Raw genomic sequence first — 17800 nt, 5'->3', positions numbered from 1 at the left:
TAACCATGTACTTTTCTTGAAGATCTCTATCCTAAATTTTGAGGTGCTTGGAGGTAAAATAATGATTTATTACACAGAGTGTTAGCCAGTGAATTGCTTCCCATCATTACTTCTTTGGAGGAGCAGGAATAGGACCAGAGACAGTAATGCCCTGCAGAATATGTTCCGAAAACATTTATTTTCCTACGTACTGGTGGGAAATGTTCTTCTGTCAAAATTCCTAACCAGACAGACTTACAATTGTTTTACCAGCAAAATGATTTCTCATTTTATGGGCGTTGGATAACTAATTTGTAATTTATACCAAAAATAAAATTAAAAATATATTCTTGGCAGCGAAAGGTACCACACACTATACATTTTTATATTTCCTAGAATCTATCTGCTTGCATTATGGACTGAGATACCATGGACCCTCTTGGTATGTTCATGAGTGCTATAGAGAAGTGTTCACAAGGAAATAAAGCTGTCCTCTGATTTCTGTCTCCCGCATGTTGAAATGTGCTGCAGAGAAAAATAGATTGTTTTGTATTATATGTTTAGCTTTCACACAAATGTGGTTGTTATTGCTGTAAAAATTAAAAAAAAAAATCAAGCTTCTCATTTTGTTTGTCTGGTCTCATGCACGGTTGTCTGTGCCCAGTGGGTTGAACAGTGAACCACGTTAATTCTGGAAGTGGCTATAGGCCATTCATCCTTCCTGGTTGTATAGGTGCAGTTCAGTTATCAGGAATTACTGGGAAAATGATTCCAGCTTGTTTGCAAGTTTGTCAGGTCCTTCTAGCAGGTGGTCTTGTTAAGGCATGGAGAGCTAATATAACAAAAGAACTTACTAAAAAATAAAGTAGTGTGGCAATGGCAAAGCATCCTAAACTTCTACTTGCGACAGTTTTGTCTGTCTCCTTGGTCTAAAATAAAACCTCTCAAACGTTTCCTTACTCCAGAATACATCTGTGATGTACAATTGAGTATAAAGTCATATCCTGTAATGCACTTCTGCTTCCATAGAAAATCATTTGCCTTAATGTCATAAAAATCTATATGATTATAGCAACAGGTAAAATTTCCATAATTATGACATGCAAAGCTCATTTTTAAATTTGAAAATGTTATTGTGTAAGTATTACATAGCACAGGCCATCAGAGCCGGGCTGTTACAGAAGCCTAAAGCTTTCCCTGCTCTAGATCCATTTGTCCTAGAATGGAGAATAACATGTCATACATGCATCCTTGCACAGTAATAGTGATAAAGGCTGGACTGAAGGACTGCATTTTCAGCGCTACGGCATCCTCTGAGTGCTGAAGAGAGATGTCACTGGCAGAACGGGTTTAAGTGCTCATGAAGAACTTGATCTTTCCAATCTTTTTGATTTACCTGTTAAAAGGCTACTGTATGTGGTTGTGTGCAGCTATCTAGGAGATCTTAATGCGATCTTTCTGCAATCATTTAACATTTTTTTTTCTTAATTAAGATGTACTACTGCATCAAAAAAGAAGTATGCTTGTATCAAGTTGTTTTCAATCCGTGAATGTAGAAATGAGTTGAGTAAAATTCTGAGCGCACCAAAACATGCGTGGAAATCAGTCTTGTCCTCTTAGGGAATTACACACTTTTCCTTCTTTGCAGAAGCCAGCAGTATTGCCGTGACACAGGAGGCTCCAGGCTTCTCACGAATTTGAGCCATTCCTACAGATGGAGCAGGAAGAGTGTTGGTGCCTCTCTGATTTAGCAATTATGTCCCATTTGTCCAGTGACTGAAAGGAGAGCAGCCAGTCTAAGCTACCTGCAAAAATGGAGTTCTTACTCTTTCTCTCTTTTGAAAAATGTCTTCATTTCTGTTCCATTCTCCTCTTGCCATCCAATCTTTACCTCCTCATCCTTGATTGCAGGTGTAGGAGGGGAGATAAACAAGCCTTGGACCTGTATTATGCCTCACCTCCATCTTCCAAATCTAAAAAAAAAAAAGGAGAAATCGACCTTCTTTCATTTTTCCTTGATATGAAAAGAAAAGGAGCTTGGGTAGACTTTGCTATAGCAGGAGGAGCAGAAATGGTTTGAGAGGCAAGAGATGCGTGTGGGTGCACTTAGCTGCTGATCTGAGCTACAGGCAAATGTAAGGTTGGCAAAACAGATACCTAGTGAGAAATCTGGAGAATAACGGGGAGCTCTGCTGCACTGCCATGCAGCAGGAAGCAAGGTTGCTGCACTTTGCAAAATGACAGCCCTGTAACTGCTGTGTGTATTACAGGCACGCAGTAAGAGTTCAAAAATCAAAGAGGGTTAGAAGAAAACTGAAGTGTAGTCTTACAAAAAAAAAGACGTTAATTTTAAAGTCAAGTGTGTCTAATTTTTTAGTAGAGTTAGCGCTACAAGGGAAAGACTTGTGCATGTGCTTAGTGGTAAGCACATCTTTCAGTGTTTTAACAAACCTAATTTTTTTACATATGGTTGGTTTGTTCACTGCTGGTGAGAATTGCATTTTGCTTTGGTAAAGATGTGAGAGATACCTGATCTGCTTAGGTAATGCCGTGCTGTTATGATCTGCTCCTTCTACCTTTAGAATGATTACTTTTTTGATTAAGATAGGTATGTTCCACAGTTATGGTGGGGTTTTCAGCTCTAAACAAATGAAGATAGGAACAGGTATCACTTAAAAAAAACCTGGAAAAAAACAGCTAGTAATATTTCTGCCTTGATCTTTGAAAGTCCGGTTATCTTTTGTGGGTTGTTGCTTTGTTTTTTTTCAGTTTTGGGTTTTTTTTTTTTTTTTTTTTTTTTAAAGAAGAAAAGCCTTTCAGAAGCAGGATACTTGGAACTTTTATTGTTATACACATTTTCTGAAACTAGCACTCTGTAAGAGTGCTACGTAAATTTTCTAGGCATTTGGATCTATGTTGACTGTTTTAGCCAAATACATTTAAATTCATATAAACTGCTGGAATTTATAAAATCTGTCAGTCTAACAGAAACCACTCGTTTATCTTATCCATTGGACCAAAACTAAGATCATTTAATAAAACAAATCTCTTGTTTCTGGTCAAACCTGATCTTACAAGATTTTGAGGCCCCTCAGCTTTTCCAGTGAGTACTTCATTATGAAAGATAAATATAATTTTGCAAGAGACTACGTAAGCAAAACTCAATGGAAAAAGGAAATATTTAGGGCCCATGGGATAACAGTGAAAACCTGTATAGTGATGGAAAGGGTGTCTTTGTACTGCCTGAGATAGCGGTGTTGCTTTGCCAGAGACCAGACTGGTACAGCATGTGCCACACAGCCGTAACTTTCACACAGCCCATGAGGTGGCCGTCGGGAAACTCGCACGCATGTATCTGAACGGCAAGAATCACGTCAGCAACCTTGGAAGTTACAGGCTTTGTTACAATATTTTGCAGTATGTTTTGTAAATCCTGTTTAAACCTCTACAGAAGTGAATCTACAAAGTCGTATGGCACAGTGTTAGTTACCACAACTAAATGATAAATGCTGTCTTTAAAAAGGAAAAAAAAAAAAAAAAGGGAAAAAGAAACATCATTCCCCCTGTGAGGACTGGGGCTCTGGAAACCCACACTAGCTTCAACGTCTTTTCTGTAGCTAATACTTCCAACAATCTCTACTGAATGTGGAGCTGTTTTTTTTTTTCTTTTTGTACTAGAGAGGCAATATTGAGATTCCTGGCTGCAGTAACATTGGAGCCAACACACCTTCCTCCTATCTCTAGAAAAGATATGGATCACATTTTAATAAAAAAAAAAAGCACAATGATTCACAAGCTATTTTCCTACATTCTTGAGAGGCCATTTACTGATGCTAAGCTCTAGTTGTGTGCTAGTTATGACACCCATTAAACTCCATTTTCCTTTTTTTTTTGGTGGATAATTTAGCAACAAGGTACCTCAGTGAAAACAGGACAAAAAATTCTTAGTGAAAACAGAAATGAAGACACTTTCCAAATACTACAATGGTCTCTACTGTTGTTAAGACTACAAAGGGGTTTTTTTAACACCCTCCTTTAAGAGGAAGTGCTGCATGAGACCAGGCAGTGTCTCTCAACTGGTAATGCTTTTTTTTTTTTTTTTTTTTTTTTTTTTCCAGGGCTCTACTCATTCAGATTTCCTTCATGCTGTTAATAGAACAGATTTGCAGGTGTGGAGGAATATATGGACAATATAGTTTGTTTTTTTTTTTTTCCCTTGCTACTCTAAAATTTGATGTCTCACTTCTGTACTTACGAACTTTTTATCCAGAAAAAAAATGCCCTATCAACTTCCTAAAAGACAGAATAGAAATAAGCTCAATTGCAATTCTCTGCTTTGAAGTGAATCCAATAAAGTTTCTGATACAAGTCACTAATAATAGATGCTTTAGAAGAATTTGGAATAATGCTTTTATTGACCAATGATAAGGAAATCCCAGAGGAGATCACTCATAGCAGAAACTGCCTGACCAAACTCTGCAATTAATTGATCTACACTTACTGTAAAGAATTAATTATTTTTTGATGTAATTATGTTGTATGGGATATCAAATCAGTGATCAAAGATGTGCAAGTGACTTTTAAAAATTGAATTAGTAGCTCCTCTTTTTTCAGCGATAAAGTTCAGAGTGTAATTTAGTCACTTGTACTGTTTTATTCCAATTAGGAGGTTAATTAGAGCATTTTCTTCTATCCAAATAAATATAGTCAACTGCCATCCCTTGTAGTTGTTAGATCATCTAAAAATTTAATTGCTTATCCTTCACAAATTTGCTCAACATACCTCATGTACATGGCAAGGCTATTGTGGAGAAGCATTAAATGTCTCCAAAGAGTGATCCATCAAAAGCTCACCTACAGTGGAAAAAGCCAGCTAGGACCAGGCAGTGGCAATCACCGAACCACAGAAGGTTTCATCTCTGGACTTTGGATGAAAGGTGCACTGGCCTACCCAGTCCTATCAGTGCAAGTTTAGGCATGCAAGTACAGACAGAATTTATAGACTGAAGAGGAAGATGTGCCTCAGGTTAAGTAGTAGTACCTCTCACTAATAATAATGCTTCAGATCTATTATTTATTTTTCTAGGATCTTTTAAGCAAAGTCTACTGTGAGTATTTGATACACTGTGTTAGGCTGAATTTTGTCTAATATGGAAGTTCTGTATTTTTGCTGAATGTGCTGTGAATACATAAACTTTGTTTATTCCTTCTGCCTTTTTAGTGTGTTAGGGAGAGTGGGAAGACAGAAGCTCATACTCCTGTCTAATGTTTTTGAGCAGCTTTTATTTCTTTTTCTTGTTCTTGAAGTATGTATCTGAGAATAGAAAGTACTTTATTTTTTCTGCAAGCTGTTTTAAATGGTTAGCCAGTGATGTTTCTGTACACATGTATGTGCAAACACATGTACATGCATGTACACACACACACATAAACAAACATACATAAGCACCCTAGACCAAACTCTAAGAAATTGGTTTTCTTTTGTATTCTCTTCCTGCTTTGCTTTCTAAAAAGTAGTAGCCTCAGAGTTTTTAACGCACTTGTATCCATTTTCTGCATTCTGATCAAATACATTTGCCTAAGCGTTAAGGTGTCAGGCTGCCCCATTTCCTCTTCACAGAAGCGTTTTTCTCACCTACATCATTCTTCTGTTTTTCATACCAGAAATATTTACATCAATATTAAACCTTTGCCAAGTCACTGCTGACCCATGTTTCTGTAACACTTTATTTACAGTGTAGTTCTCTCTTTTGATAGAAAATGTCAACATGTATACTGGATGGGTTAATTTATTTGGAGAAAGTCATGACATCACTTAAAGAAAGGCTAGGCCGTTAGCTGAAATATGGTTTAACGTAATCCTTACCTCTTATGATTATGCTGGAAGTAATTTGTAGCTTGTTGTAATGAAAACAGTATGTCAAACTGAATTACAGATTATCTCTGGTACAGGGAGGAATTTCGCCACATAAAAATCTTAGCACATGGTGTTTTTTGATTTTTTTTTCTTTTTCATCTGAGACTGAATTAAATACTGCAATAATCAGAAGGCTATTGCTTCAAATAATAAGTTGAGGTAGTGTGGGAGGAGTGCATTAACTCTTTATGTGACACATTCTTGTTTCAGTATATCGGCTAATGCTATTGCACAGTTTTTGGCCTTTTAAATATTTGATAAATAACATTTCTGTTCAGTGCTACTTTACATCCCCTGATCATACTGGAGCCAACTGTATGCAAAGAAATTCATAAATGGGTCCTCCACCTGAAAGACGGTTGAAGAAACTGTCCAGTATAGAGGTACCTGTTTTGGTCTGCCAGATTGCACAGATCACATAGTACTGTCTTAATTAGTCCCTCTGGTACACTGAAATGCTGAGCTTGTAATACCTTGTCTCTTGTGACAAAGTTGTGGTATTTAGGAGGAGGGAGAAAATGCTGAATGTATAATCTTCATTTGTAATCACATCAGATGTTATCAACATAAACATAAAAGTTTTTCACTCTTTTTTTTTTTTTTTTTTTGCATACATTGATGATTTTCTCCTTTTGTTGAATAATTGTTAATGGGCCTTTCCTGAATTCCCTTCCCTTCATCTCCTTTGATCATCAGACCGTATTGAGAGGAACTGTTTGAGATGTTTAATCTTTTACATCTTCATCCTTAGGCATTATCGGGTGTTATTGAATGACAAAGTGAGTGACTAACTGTGGTAGCCAATGTATTGTCTTGCTTGTGAGGGTTAAGAAAGATCTTTTTGAATTAGCATAATTTGTTGGTAACTTCCTTGCTGTGTTAATTTTTGCCCTCTTGCTCTCCACGTCACAGAGGAAGAGTTAGTTATGCTTCATGTGTGAGGGGGAGCGAGGACTGGCTGATGTGTGCGCTACCGTCCGTAAAGGCTCGGTGGGAAAAGCGGGTGGCTGGAGAATGGCTCATTCCACTGGTCTTCAGAGAACGGAAAAACACCTTTTTGGCAACTGCCCAAGACTCCCTGACCTTGTTGCTCTGCCAAGAAGAAAGAAAGTACAACACGCTTACAAATAATTCAATTAACAATTAATTTGTTTATTACTCCTGAGCACTTCTGACACAGAAAATATGACCCTTATTTAAGAAGGCAGGACTACCTTATTTTGAGCTACAGGAAAACTATACTGTCATCCCTTGCTATAAAGTATATTTGTGTTTAGAGCGAGTACTGTGTTTGCTTATTGTGTGTTATGTAAGGTCTCCCTTGAACCTGGTATGTGTGGTGTTTCACAGGAACACTGGAATATTGTTATTTCTCAGAATGCACTGTCAGGCAATGCAAATACTATCAGTTCTCAAAATTCTGCTTTATAGGAACTTAGTATTTTCTGAAATACACTATTTTAAAAATGACGATGAGGTGGTGACACAAATCAATAAAGCTAGGGGATTTTCAAAGCGGAGATAAGTCTGAAACATCTCTCCTTCGGTCTTCCTGTTGTGCACTGGTACTAGCTTCTGCTCAAGCCTTAGTTTTAGTGTCAGTTCTAATTCTTCTGAATTTGTCTGACAGATTTATCTCTGTCAACCACAGGATTTGTATGCCATCTCATACGTTAGTTTCTGATGTCTGTACTTAACTGATTTTTTTTTTTTTTCCTATTTCTGTAGTCCATCTTTTCATTTTTGGTAAAATGGATTTATCTTGTTTTTATGATTAAATGGAAAGAGTTGCTAAGGAATCGGATCTGGATCCTTTATTACATTCTGGCATTGTTCCTTGGAAACCTGATTATATCTTGCAAATTAGAATAACATCTCAAAGGTAATAAATCCTGCTTATTGTTAAATATCCTATTTTTTACTTCTAGATTCTTGCTGAAGCAGAATAATATTATTCCAGACTTTGCCAAGTGTGAAGTCTTCTGCTGTTGCTCTGTATGTTCACTTCTAGTAACCAAGCATTTGCCATGCTAGGACAGAAGTATTTTATCTCAAAGACTTTACCTTCAGAGTACGATTTCATAACTGTCAGTTAAATAATGGCTTTTTATTAATAGTATTAAAATATTTATTGCCTTTCAAAACAAACAATTGTAAAAAAGCAAGGGAAATACTTCTCTGAACAGATGCAGATCCATGTCTGTTAAGCCTCTGTTTATCTTCCATTTTCAGCTACAAGGCTGGTACCTGGTTTTTTGTTATTTGATGGGCTATAAAATTCACTTTTGTGTCTGATGCATTGAAAATGTGCAGCATATATTTTGTTACTGCTGATAATTGGATTAGAGTTCTGCCAGTAATACTTGCTTCTGAGACTTTGTGGTATAGATCCATTTGCATTTATGAGATAATTTTAGTTGCTGTTTCTCACAGGGAAGTGTTCAGAGTATGTATGTGTGCTTTCTCCTTCTGTCCTGGCTTCTGAATACCGTACAGCTTTACTCATGTGAGCAGCCTTCATTAATAAAAAGAGTTCTTTTGACGTCTCTTTGCTCTGAGATGTTCCTTGATATTTCTCAATATTTTTTTTCCAGTGAAGCTCTTGTTGCTACTGATAATGAGACACTGAAATGGAGACAGTGTAGAGAGCTTGTTGACCTAATATCAGATGCCTTTGGACACAATGCATTTTCAGTCATCTCTAGATGTATTGGGTTGGTTGGGTTACCCTCCTACCCCCAAAAAAATTCCACCCATCCCCCAGATTTTGGCTTCTTATCATGGATAATGATGCAGACAGTGTATGATCTAGTTGCCTGTGACAGGAGAGATTGAATTAAGTGACTGAAAAGGACCATTTCGTCAGCAAGTCAAATGTACGTCAGTGATGTTTACTTGAAATTTAGGCTTATGATGGAAGCTAAAAACACTGGACAGGAGTAATGATTCCTATTGGCAAGGAAGAGGAAATCAAGGTGATGAACCAAAAGAGACAATTAAGAAGTTAGACCCAAAAAAAGATGTGTATTTAGGGAGGGACCAGGAGTGAGAATATGAGTAAACAGAGCATGCAAGCATGGACTGTAAAGGGAAGAAATCCCTGTGGTGAGACAATGGACCAAGGAGTATTTCCAAACCATTAGGTGGTAGCTGGATTCATATACCAGCTACCTCCTGACCTATATTAGATGGGAACTGAGCATGTACCAGCTCTTTCACCTTGTGAGGAAACTCTGGTCAAAGTGCTGGAGCTTTGGTGAGCATGGTTGGCTCCCAGTATCAGTGATGTATGGACAAGCACCTACCTTCTGCTGCTCGGTCACAGAGATGTGGGACTACTTAACCTAACCTCTCCCTCTGGAGCTGTAGAGAGATCTTGAAGTAGGGCACACTTTGGCACAGCAATTGCTGTTCAGCTGCATTTGCTGCTATAGGTTGTGAGCCCAAAGGGCAGTTACTTGTGATGTAGGAACAGTGTCATCACCTCAGAATAAACAAAACATCCCCATGCTGGGCCAGCACTAGCAAAGTGAAAATTGGGGAAGTACAAAGAAGCAAGTAAATAAAGAACTGCTTTTGCTCCACCGAGGGATTTAAGGTAGGTTGCCCTCTGTACATGAACAAGCTTCCAGCAGTTACTGAAAACAGATTTGACAGAAACATTTTTTACAATTAAATCAGAACTTCCAAGTGTCACGTAGCGAAACTGAAGATTAAAGTTGGGAGACATGCTATTTCTTCACTTGTTAAGCTTTCTAAAAAGAAATACGGCTTTATTACCTTTATTTTTTATTGTAAATTCCATTAGTTTGAATACAGATCTTCAATACAGATCTTCTCTTGATGCTTCTCTGCATCAAGAGAAGTGTGGCCAGCAGGTTGAGGGAGGTGATTCACCCCCTCTACTCTGCCCTGGTGAGACCCCACCTGGAGTACTGTGTCCAGTTCTGGAGCCCCCAACACAAGAAGGACATGGACCAGTTGGAGAAGGTCCAGAGGAGGGCCACAAAGATTATAAGAGGGCTGGAGCACCTCTTTTATGAGGACAGGCTGAGAGAGTTGGGGCTGTTCAGCCTGGAGAAGAGGAGGCTCCGGGGAGACGTGATAGCAGTCTTCCAGTACCTCAAGGGGGCCTACACGAAAGATGGGGAGAGGCTGTTCAGTAGGGCCTGTTGTGATAGGACGAGGGGTAACAGTTTTAAAATAAAGGGAGGTAGATTTAGATTGCATATTAGGAAAAAATTTTTTTACAATGAGGGTTGTAGAACACTGGAACAGGTTGCCCAGAGAGGTGGTGGATGCCCCATCCCTGGAAACGTTCAAGGCCAGGCTGGATGAGGCTCTGAGCAACCTGATCTAGTCAGGGATGTCCCTGCTCCTTGCAGGGGGGTTGGACTAGATGACCTTTGAAGGTCCCTTCCACTCCTAACCATTCTGTGATTCTAAATTAATAGTTCATAATGAACATCATTCAAGTATTTTTGTCTCTAATCTCCCCTTTAAAATGAATGTGATAGATGCAAGGTGCTTTCCCCCTGCTGAGGCATGCATAGCTGGAGCAGCAGATGTACCACGTGGAGAGTCACCACTCTGGGCAGCAAACTCCTCTTGTGCGGTTTCTTCAGTAATCGTAACTCACGGTGGCCTAAGGTTTACTGTAATTTATACCTCTGCCAAATGTTCCTTAGATGGTGCAATGTAGTGAAAGATTAGTGGCCTGGAGGGATCTCTGCCCTGACTTCCATATATTCCCGTCCACACTGCCGGGGAATGGCTGGGGTACGAGAAGGCTGCCTTGTCAGTTTTGGTCAAGGTGAGTGTTCCTGGGCTTTAGCAGAGTCATCTTGCAGATAGAGGAGTTTTCAGCTGCCTACTTGCCTTAGAAATCTGTCTGTTATCTGTTGTTTGAGCTCCATGTCGGGATCAGGTCACGTTTTAGTTTTTGCCCTGGAGGACTGACATTTCGGTATCACTCCTTCACTTTAGTGTTTCATGTATGTACTATAGGTTCTCAGTGTTCTGAGGCTGCGTACTGTTGGTCCATCAAGAGTTGCTAATTAGAGAAGATTGGTGGAAAAACTTCGTGTGTGTATTTCAATTTCCAAGATTCCCTGAACTCTTGGTGTATAATTCTTTACCAAAACAATTGAGAGCCTGCACTTAAAATGCATAAAAAATGGATAAAATTATTCCGCCTTTCTCAAGGCTTGTACTAGGAAAAGAGGAAACAAAGGATTAAATAACTGTAAGAGTGAAACTTCTTTCCTCCACTTCTCCACCATGGCTTATTTTGGTTTATTTGTATTTTAAGGGCAAGAAAATTACTCCTTAACAGACTTAATACCTAGCTGGTTCTTTTAATCTGTAGTGCACGGGATGGCTAAATGAAGGAAAGCACGTGCAATATTTATGTTGCTGTGAGACAAAGATATGCTCTTAACTCAGCCTGATTTGAAAATAAAAGCTTTTGTGTCAGGATAGCTCTTTTGGCCAGAATCTCTATTGCTTTTTTGAAGTCTGTAATCGCTGTGCTGCAGCCCCTAGTATTAATGATGTTTACAAGTGCTTCGTATTTCTCTTTTTCCCTTTCGATTTGGGATTAAACTGGTCCCATATAAACACATACTGTATCTTGATAAACAACAGTGCTGAAATATGTAAAGCAGTGCTCATTTCATATATAATGTTCAAAATCTCACTCTTTTTTTTTCTGGGAGGTTGCCTTCCTTAGTGAACTGTTGATTCTTAATTCATGACCGCTGGCTGAACAGCTATATTGCTGTTCTGAAGAGCCAATAAATAATGAACAGCAAGCAATGTCTTGCAGGCCTCAACCACCTACTGGCAGAATAGGTCACTGGAGAAACTGTGGCTGTTTGTGAGGGTGTCCTCTATAAATCGAGGGCACAGGATGAAAATGTGAAACCTGAAGTTTCTGAGTTTTGCAGCAGCTCTGGAGAGGGGTTTAGCTGACATAGACTTTGATGGGGTACTGATGAAAACGTGTGGAAAGCTGAGCATCAGAGAGCACGGGGAATTCTCTGTTTCTACTTGCCCAGTAAGATCTTAACCATAATACATGTACTCTCTGAGGTGAAGAAGATCTTGTTATTTTGAAACTGGTTATAGCTGCAAGTATAATGTCACATGGCAATACTGTCACTTTAATAAGGGGGTTTGTTTCTTTGGTTTGCTTTAGGCAGGCGTAGTTAGGATCTCTGCTTGTGTCTTGCACGCAAGTCAGCTCACCCATTCTTTCCTTCCAACTGGACAAGGGGATAGAAATTTTAAACTCTTGATTAAAATATCTATCTTACTCTGTTTCTAAGCATTTTGCTTGCTTCCTCTTTTCTTGCTGTCTTTGAGAGGAGGAAACTTAGAAGATGGGAATCCAAAGCTGGAAAAAAATCTGTTAAAAATAATGCGCTAAAAATGTTCAAGGGTTTTAAAAGAAGAAATTATAATGGAAGAAAACATTGTATCATTGGTAATTGCTTTTCTTCAGTAAGTTTCCCTTGAAAAATTTCAGTGCTCTCTGTACATTCAAATGAGTATGAGTATTTTGCAGTGAAGTAATTTGGGGTGAGTCTTTCTGCTTTTTTTTTTTTTTTTTTTTTTTCACGTGTACATTGCCCAGTCTCAACAGGATTTACCTGAAAACGATACATTGACTTGGTTTTTTACTGTCTTTTGTGACTATGTTAGTATTTTAACATTGACTTGGTATCTGAGATTGGGTGGAATTGACTCAGAGCAGTGTCTGGCCAGTAGTCTCTAGTGCAGGTGATGCTTCAGGGAAATAGAAATCTCTCCTTTTTAAAGGTCCTCTGCATCTAAGTATCTTAAGTTATTTACCAGTATTTTCAGAGAACTTAATACCTATAAGAGATGCTTTAGTGTTAATTGCACTAAATCGTAGCTCTTTCAGATGGCATTGATTGTTTTATTGTTGTATATTGATGTTTAGGATAATTGTGATACAGATTGCCATTAGCATGCTTGGTCATCAGGGAGGCACAGAGGTCCTGAAGTAAGTAACTAGTATCTTGCATCCTTTTTCTGTTGCTGTAACTAAATAACATAACCTTTTTTGGCCAATATTTTTTTGAATAGATGTTTGACCCATGTGTCAGGTAACCACAACCAAAAACCTAATCCTGCAAACACCAAAGCATGCATGAAGCTTGCTCAGATAAGCGTTTTTACTAACATAGAGATTGCTGAGGTGAACAGTGACACATTTGCACGTAGTAAGAAATCTGCGAGCGGAATCATTGCCTCTCGGAACTGTGAAGGTGTCTGACAGTTATGCATTAAAATATGTTTTATCTTTATGTAAAGAATTTCTTCAGGAGAAAGTACTCCTATGTGCCTTACAGAAACAGTAAGAATTCTCCAAAGTGTTTCTTTTCAAAGCCTTTCGTAAGTCTTTCTTACTATGCAGAGTATGCCTCTTCTCATGTCTAGACTAATTGTCAGAGTTCTTGACTGGACTATTTAGCCTAACATGCACCACAGGAGTCTATAAAATAAAACATACATAGATTGAAATTCCGATGAAAATACCCTTTTTTATTATTGTATTTCTTCATCAGTAGATCCTACATGAATAATGTAAAATTTTATTTTTAAAACGTTTATTCTACCAAACTGGTACTTTCTGCTTTTCATTAGATTAGCCTAGTTTAATACTCTGGCTTTATGCACTAACAAAAAATACTGCACCGTTTGGCTGGAATTGTATCAGCAGGTATTTAGGTCCACTCAATTCATAATAGGAGTTACTCAGTTTCTAAGTAATACAAATATTTCTACTGATCTTTCAACAAAGCTGTAACTTTGTATCTCAACATCTAACTCTGTGTGTTAAATATCAGATACTCTATTCTGTCGAAAGTTGTACTTTCAATATATTTCCCTATACTCAGCTGTAATGTCTTCCGAGGTGGCTAGATCTACGTGGTGTAGAGGCTCAGCATGGTTTGGTTTCAAACTCTGAATGTGGACAACCTTGCCAAACATCACCTCTGATAGTAATTTAACTGGTAATGCTGAATATTTTCACTGAAACGTCATGAATGTCCGAAGAAAGATGGGAGACCTAGTTGATAGTCCACTGCTCAATGTCTGAGTGGCCAGTTGGTTACTCTGTATAGAGAACTTCAATCGGTATGTGTGGCATGAGTGGTTTTAGGAAATCTTAATTGCCTATGCTGTTGCTTTGATGCAAAATGCAAGACAGTAAAGTGAAGGAAGTAATTCTGGTCTTGTGTGTTTTGCTTTTGATCTTCTGAACAAATTTAAATTTACTGTAAATTGATCAAAGTTAGGAAACTCAAGCCAAAAGTGTCACTGAAGTAATGCCCCCAGCAAACCTCTTAAAATTCCACTTGTAAAATATTTCATTGTTCCTCCTGTAGCTTCTCATCTCTTTTATGGCCATTAACTACAGTGTATTGTTTCTGGTTTGCAGGTTATTATCCTGCCTGACATTTGCATATGCTAATTCCTTATTCTGTGTCATACAAACATCATACAAATACATACATGCCTCACTCGTTCTTCACTGTCTGTTAGAAAGGAGTGTGCTGTAGATAAACATTTAGGAACTCGACTCCCTGGGTTTGGAGGGAGCTAGGCTTTTTAACATAGGCGTAGGCTCTATGTTGAGCCTATGCTTTATTTTTTTCTTGCTATGATAGTTTTGATATCTAAGATTCTAAAGATTAAAACTTTTACTGTGGTGAGGTCACTTAGAAGGGATGAGTGGGACGTAGTGACTAGAAATGGAAGTATTGATGATAGTTGAATCTGTTCAAGTTCATTGTGATTTAAAAAAAAAACTTTCATGCTAACATCAGAAATAAACAGTTCTCAGATATAGATAATTCAGTATTCTTGAGACATTAACTGAAAGATCAAGCACTATCGTCCTTGGCCAGTATGGGTAGTTTACTGTAAATCACTTTAATTCTTGTCCTTCCTGCTAACACCATACCTACCACATTGTCAGTTTGAAACACTGCCTGCTCATTTTTGCTTGCAAACTGCGATGTTTCTTTTTCCATATATACATACAAAGATTTCAGTATGTATTTGTATACATGCAAACAGCGTGGCCAGCAGGTCGAGGGAGGTGATTCTCCCCCTCTACTCTGCCCTGGTGAGACCCCACCTGCAGTACTGTGTCCAGTTCTGGAGCCCCCAACATAAGAAGGACATGGACCAGTTGGAGAGGGTCCAGAGGAGGGCCGTGAAGATCATCAGAGATCATATGTCAGATCATGTATCAAGAACTAGCCGGAATTTATCTGCAATTCCAGTGAAGTATAATCTTTTCTATTAACAAACAAAAGGGCCAAATTGATACCTTCACATCTAGCTAGTGAGTGCATGTGGCACAGAGAACAGAAAACCATCTTCGCAGCCTGGGGCAAATTGCGCTACTGTGTATTTGTAAAATGCTGGATGTTACTGCAGCTTCATATGAGATGGGTCATCATCAGGCTTGGCATAACTGGCTGTATGATGGCTTTGTCATCCCTTCAAGTTGTAAAGTAAAAGACATGTGCTTAAGCCACCTTGGAGTTATTTTTTCCCTACTGCTGGGTGGTTAGCTAAATGTGAAGAATATCTACCCCTTGTTTTAACTGACTCAGCTCTGCTGACCAGCGGTAACTTCACAGGACATGTCGGTTCAATTGTTTCTTAGGTCCATACCTTCCTTCGGTGATGCATGGAAGTGCTCTGAAAATATAAATACCTAGCAGGTATATATATTTTGTCTGTAGAGTTATATTAGTCTATAGTTTCTGTGAGGTAATGCTTGAGGCTTTGCACAGCTACGCTCTTTCGTTTTAGCGAGTACTGTTATTAACATTGACTTTTACACCAGAGGGTACTAGCAGAAGTCATCCCATCTGCCTTAGATACTTGTGAGCTTTTTCCCTTACCAGTAATACATTCATCTGTGGAGGACAGCTCATTCTACAGATCTAAATGGGAAATGGTGAAGGTATACATGTGATTATGAGTGAAAAAGAGTTCAAGTATAACTAGGATATTTATTTTCTGAGAAGAAGTGGTAGTGTGTTGCTTGACTAGAATGCTTGCTTTGTTTACAGAGAAAGACTTTCATGTCATAGCTCAGGGGACAGTGCTAGCTTTGCTAGTTGCTTGGAAAAAAAGGTATTTTTTGGAATGTGAGTGCAAAACATGCGTGGCATTTCTGAGGCAATTAAGAGATCCCGAGCCTTAAGGGAAAGTAATTCATGTTGTGTCTCGTTCTAGTGATGTTCATGGTCCAGGCAGATCTTTCACAAAAATAGGTTTTGTTAGTAACCTTACGAGTATTTGATTGTGATTGTGAACTTAACACTGTGATATGAGTAGCTACAATACACTACCTTGTGTAGGAACTGCCTGGTACCGGTTAGCTGCTTTGTCATCATTATTCTTTGAATTTATGCTCCAGCATTTCTAGATTTTTCGTAGCTTTTTATTGTAAGCTGTCACTTTCAATATGATCTGAATTTTAGAACAAGAAGAGCATCCAAATTATAAATTCAGAATCCTGCAAACATTTTTTTTTCAGGAGAATTTATCAGTGTAAACACGAGCATTGGTAGAAGTGGTTATAATTGAGCAACTTTTGCTCTGGCAGCTAAGAGCAAGTACGTGTGGGAGGAGGTGGCCTAACACCTAGAGGCTTGTCTAGATACAGTCACCACAAAAAGGCAGTTTCAGTGTGAGCCAAGGACGTGAAGATGAGAGCAAGCAGTGGGGAAGTCACCCCTATGTCAAAGTGGGTGGAGGTTTGGCCTTTCTGGGTGTCTTTTGTGTGGCTCCTAAGCAGGCTTATGCAATTAATGGTAGAGAAGAGAAGTGGACATCTGTAACCATCCATTTAGAAATGGCTTTTGAGTGCAGGCGCAGGCATTTGGCGTGGAGTAACAGGAGTACACTTGCCACTGTGCACTGTGTAGCTCCCAGAATAAGAGGGATGTGGACCAGTTGGAGAGACTCCAGAGGAGGAAAGACGGGGAGAAACTCTTCAGCAGGGCCTGTTGTTACAGGACGAGGGGTAGTGGTTTCAAAATAGAGGGAGGTAGATTCAGACTGGCCATAAGGAAAACATTTTTTACACTGAAGGTGGTGGAACACTGGAACAGGTTGCCCAGAGAGGTGGTGGATGCCCCATGTAGTTCATCTGTTGGCTGCTAGTGACTGGAGTTGTATATTTAGGATTAAGAACCAGAAAGTCTCAGTTGCTAATTCAGTTCTATAAGCCCCCAGTGTCTGGTCTCAGACAGGTCATGCTAGTCTTCATCTTGATATGCAAATACTTAAAATGAGAAGAACATCTGTTAACATCATAGGATGTTGTATAGATAATTTAATGGTTGCAGGGGTCTGAACTGGGTAAAGTGCTGTGATAATGCCACTAAGATGGCTCTAAGCCACCAGTATGATGCAGCTGTGAAAAAGGGTAATGTGCTTTCTACGATGCATTAGACGTGGTATTTTGGTAGGGAGAGGGAGAAATACTAATAGCATTTCAGGAAGCCTTCCTGAGACCTCATTTGGAATATTGTGTCCGATACTCTTCCCTTGCAGTGAACAGAATGATGGACTTAAATTGGAACAGGTACTGTTTGTTTTCATTATATTTATTTGGCACTAATAATGTGCTTCAGTGTTTCCAGTGGTTGCTTGTGGATAAGAAGTATGTTTTTTCTGCTCTTCTCCCAGACCCTTTAATAACAACTTATTTTACTTGTCCCCAGTTCTATCCCCCCATCTTCTCACATTCGCCATGGAACTGATTAAAAGATCTGGGGTCAGGAATGAGTGGCTCCCCCTGGGGAGTTACAGGATAAAATAGATATTTTTATCCCCTTTTGT

The 17800-nt window shown here is 38.8% G+C and overlaps 1 protein-coding gene across 5 annotated transcripts in view; it reads left to right on the top strand.

Annotated features, from left to right (window-relative positions):
- The window catches only part of TBL1X (transducin beta like 1 X-linked), a 195104-nt gene that overhangs the window by 29201 nt on the left and 148103 nt on the right, over positions 1–17800 (top strand). The gene's annotated exons all lie outside the window — the stretch shown is intronic.

This window comes from Chlamydotis macqueenii, chromosome 1 (assembly GCF_036417535.1).
Source record: "Chlamydotis macqueenii isolate bChlMac1 chromosome 1, bChlMac1.mat, whole genome shotgun sequence".
NCBI classification, from domain to species: Eukaryota; Metazoa; Chordata; class Aves; order Otidiformes; family Otididae; genus Chlamydotis; species Chlamydotis macqueenii.
This window is presented reverse-complemented; position numbering and strand designations above follow the sequence as displayed.